A 4,875-nucleotide genomic window follows, 5' to 3' on the forward strand; every position below is an offset into this window, starting at 1 on the left:
CTTTAGCCACAAACTTGTCTGGGACCTGGCCTGGGGCATGAGTCTCCATCCTGGCTGGTGACGGCTGACACCGGGGCATACAGTGGCAGTTGTGAGAGAATTTCCAGGGAGGTGCAAAAACTCGATACTTTTATTTCTACAGAGCCCACAAAGCCCTGTGCACAAAGGCCCCCTGCATCTTGGAAGGAGCAGGTGGGACATTTTCTTTTGGGGATGGGGTCCAGGACGAGCTGTGAGCTCCTCTCTGTCCCGCCATCCAGGTGGTTCCACTGTTGCCCTGCTGAGGGCTGGAGGCTCCATTCCCCCTCCAAGCCCAGCCTGCCAGCCCCTTCACACGCCTTTAATCTGGTGCCTTCCTCCTAGCACGCACCTTTCTTTTTCTAAAAATAAAAATAAAAGTTTTACTTTATTTCAATAGTTTCTTGGGGAACCAGTGGTTTTTGGTTACATGGATAAGTTCTTTAGTGGTGATTTCTGAGATTTTGGTGCACCCATCACCCACGAGTGTACACTGAACACAATATGTGGTCTTTTATCCCTCATCCCCCTTCTACCCTTCCTCCTTGAACTCCCCCTGGAGTCTATTACATCATTCTTAGGCCTTTTCATCCACATGGTTTAGTTCCCACTTGTAAGTGAGAACATACGATATTTGGCTTTCCATTCCTGAGTTAGTTCACTTAGAATAATAACCTCCAATTCCATCCAAGTTGCTGCAAAGGCTTTTATTTCACTTAGTTTTATGTCTGAGTAGTATTCCATGTTGTAAATATACCACATTTTCTTTATTCACTCATTGGTTGATGGGCATTTAGGTTGGTTCTGTATTTTTGCAGTTGTGAATTGTGCTGCTATAAACATGTGTGTGCAAGTGTCTTTTTCGTATAATGACTTCTTTTCCTTTGGGTAGACACCCAGGAGTGGGATTGCTGGATTGAATGGTAGCTCTACTTTTACTTCTTTAAGGAATCTCCACCCTGTTTTCCATAGTGGTTGTACTAGTTTACATTTTCACCAGCAGTGTAAAAGTGTTCCCTTTTCACCAAATCCATGCCGACATCTATTGTTTTTTTAATTTTTTAATTATGGCCATTCTTGCAGAGTAAGGTGGTATCACATTGTGGTTTTAATTTGCATTTCCCTGATAATTAGTGATGTTGAGCATTTTTTCATATGTTCGTTGACTATTTGTATATCTTCTTTTGAGAATTGTCTGTTCACGCCCTTTGCCCACTTTTTGATGGGATTATTATTATTGTTATTTTTGCTGATTTGTTTGAGTTCCTTGTAGATTCTGGATATTTATCCTTTGACAGAGGCATAATTTGAGAATATTTTCTCCCCACTCTGTGGGTTGTCTGTTTACTCTGCTGATTATTTCTTTTGCTGTGCAGAAGCCTTTCAGTTTAATTAGGTGCCATTTATTTATTTTTGTTTTCGTTGCATTTGTTTTTGGGTTTTTAGTCATGAATTCTTTTCTGAATCCAATGTGTAGAAGAGTCTTTCCAATATGATCTTCTAGAATTTGTATGTCTTCAGGTCTTAGATTCTAAGTGTTTGATCCATCTTGAGTTGATTTTTGTATAAGGTGAGAGATGAGGATCCTGTTTCATTCTTCTACATGTGGCTTGCCAGTTTTCTCAGCACCATTTATTGAATAGAATATCCTTTCTCCACTTTATGTTTTTGTATGCTTTGTCAAAGATCAGTTGACTGTAAGTATTTGGCTTTATTTCTGTGTTCTCTATTTTGTTCCATTGGTTTATCTGCTTATTTCTATTCCAGTACCATGCTGTTTTGGTGACTATAGTCTTGTAGTATAATTTGAAGTCAGGTAATGTGATCCCTCTGGCTTTCTTCCTTTTGCTTAGTGTTGCTTTGGCTATGTGTACCTTTTTTTGGTTCCATATTAATTTTAGGATTTTTTTTTTCTAGTTCTGTGAAGAATGATGATGGTATTTTGATGGGAATTGCGTTGAATCTATAATTGCTTTGAGCAGTATGGTCATTTTTACAATATTGATTCTACCCATCCATGAGCATGGGATGTGTTTCCACCTGATTGTGTCATCTATGATTTCTTTCAGCAGTGCCTTGTAGTTTTCCTAGTAAAGCTCTTTCACCTCCTTGGTTAAGTATTTTCCTAAGTATTTTATTATTATTATTTTAATTTTTTACAGCTGTTGTAAAAGGGATTGAGTTCTTGATTGATTCTCAGCTTGGTCATTGTTGGTGTATAGCACAGCTACTGCTTTGTGTACATTAATTTTGTATCCTGAAACTTTACTGAATTCATTTATCAGATCTAGGAGTTTTTTGGAAGAGTCTTTAGGGCATTCTAGGTATACGATCACGTCATCAGGAAGCAGTGGCAGTTTGACTTCCTCTTTTCCAATTTGAATGACCTTTATTTATTTCTCTTGTCTGACTCTGGGTAGGACTTCCCGTACCAAGTTGAGTAGAAGTTGTGAAAGTGGGCATTTTTGTCTTGTTCCAATTCTCAGGGAGAATCAAGCACACACCTTTCTCTTTCCCTCTTTCCACCCTTTGTGCAGTCTGGCGGGAGTCATGTTTTCCTACAGTGACTCTTTCTGTGTCATTTATTGCCAGGAATACATATCCCCAGAATCCCCTTTATTTACTCGGTCATTTGAGTGTCACCTGCATGGTGTCCAGCCTAGAGACCAGCCTCTGCTATGTCCACAGTTAAAGGTTTCTGTCTCGGCACAGCCAAGCACACATCAGATGCTGGGTCAGACTCCTCAAAGCAATATCCAGGAGTTAGGGGACACAAGCGCTTCTATGCCTGTTGTTTCAGTGAGGAAGTCTTGACTTAAAACTATGGTTGTGGGAATTGAAAACCAAAGAGAAGCTCAATGCACAGGCTTGCTAAAAAGAGAGAGCACTGGAGTCCCTACCTCATGGGGTCCTTGGGAGAACTAAACGAGGAAACTCACACTGTTGCTTAGCACTCTCTGGCACATGGTAAACTGTTGATACTTTAATCTCCTTGAACTGCTGGCATCCCTCAGAATTCAGTCCTTAGAGATCACATGTGGATCTACACAGCGTACAGAAGAAAAGTGCAAGAAGACTGCACAGCATCCAAAAGCTAAGCTTCTCCAGCTTGGGTGAATTCTGGGATCAGCAGATCCTCCCTTTAGGATCTGGGGGCTGCCACCCGGCATCTAGAATCAGGGCTGACAGTCACTACTCAGTCTCTCTCTCTCTCTCTCTCATTCTCTCTCTCTCTCTCTCTCTCTCTCACACACACACACACACACACACACACATCTGGGAGGCCCAGGGGGGGCTACAGTGTCCAGAGTCAGCCCGTCCTGGAAATCCACAGCCCACCAGGTCTGTGTCAAGGCTTTGAAATCACATCCGAGTGTTTCGATTGAGAGCAAGTATGCTGCATGGAAAATGATTTCTTTGTAATCGCACAGTAGAAAAATGAAACTGTCTCCTAAATAAAATGTCAAATATCCTAAAGTGCCTGGGAGCATTGTAGTGACATCAGCTTCAGAGTTTATTATTTCATTGATGGAGCCAGACTTGGGGCAAAAAGGCAATGACACTTTATCAGAAAAGGAATTTTTTTGGGAAAAAAGATAAAACCTTTTGTTTTATGAGACTAGCATTACTCCTATAGCAGAGCAGGCAAGGACACTACAAGAAAAGAAAATTAAAGGCCAATATCCCTAATGAACATAGATGCAAAAGTCCTCAACACAATTCTAGCAAGCTACTCTTACACCAGAGTCCTACAGACTGCTGCTCATGCTGCCACCATGTGTTCAGTGATCCTTGAGAGGTTCCAGCACATTTTGTGAGTATTCAAGGGGTGACAGAAAATAGCCTTTGCCATCACTGCCATTAAGGGTGTGGGTCGAAGATATGCTCATGTGGCATTGAGGAAAGCAGATACTGACCTCACCAAAAGGTCAGGAAAGCTCACTGAGGATGTGGTGGAACATGTCATCACCATTATGCAGAATCCATGCCAGTACAAGATCCCAGACTGGTTCTTGAATAGACAGGAGGATGTACATGATGGAAAATATAGCCAGGACCTGGCCAATGGTCTGGAGAAACTAAAGAAGATTTGGGTCAATAAAGGGCTGCACCAATTCTGGGACTTTTGTGTCCAAGGTCAGCACACCAAGACCATTGGCCATCAGGTCCATACCATAGGTACGTCCAAGAAGAAATAAGTCTGGGGCCTTGTCTGTTAATTAATAGTTTATATATTATAGTTTATATACCCCCAAAAAATACTAGCAACTAGAATTCAACAGCAGAGTAAAGGAACCATTCATCATGATCAAGTGGGATTTATCCTTGGAATGCAAGGATGGCTCAACATATTCAAATCAATTGATGTGATATATCACATTTACAGAATGAGGGACAAAAACCATATGATCATCTCAATATTTGCAGAAAAGACACCTGACAAAATTCACTGTGCTTTCTTCATAAAAACTCTTAACAAATTAGGTATAAAAGGAATCCACCTCAGCACAATGAAGGCCATATATGATAAGACCAAAGTCAACATCATATTCAACAGGGAAAAGTTGAAAGCTTTTCCTCTAAGATCAGGAACAAGACAAGAATGCCCATTTTCACTACTTCTATTCAACATGGTACTGGAAGTCCTTGTTAGAGCAGTTAGGCAAGAAAAAGAAATAAAGGGCATCCACATTGGAAAGGAAGAAGTTAAGTTGTCTCTGTAGATGACATGATATTATAACCCCTTAGGTAGTTACACTCCCACTTTACCCTTGCAAGTAGCTGGGACTACTGGAGCACACCACCATACCTGGCTCTGTTCTTTCTTTTCTTTCTTTCTTTCTTTTTTTTTTTTTT

At 40.8% G+C, this 4,875-nt stretch overlaps 1 pseudogene; it reads left to right on the plus strand.

Moving 5' to 3' along the window:
- The first annotated feature begins 3,794 nt into the window (after positions 1 to 3,794).
- LOC105542875 lies at positions 3,795 to 4,217 on the plus strand (annotated as a pseudogene).
- The last annotated feature ends 658 nt before the right edge of the window (positions 4,218 to 4,875 follow it).

Source organism: Mandrillus leucophaeus, unplaced genomic scaffold (genome assembly GCF_000951045.1).
Source record: "Mandrillus leucophaeus isolate KB7577 unplaced genomic scaffold, Mleu.le_1.0 Scaffold27, whole genome shotgun sequence".
Lineage (NCBI taxonomy): Eukaryota > Metazoa > Chordata > Mammalia > Primates > Cercopithecidae > Mandrillus > Mandrillus leucophaeus.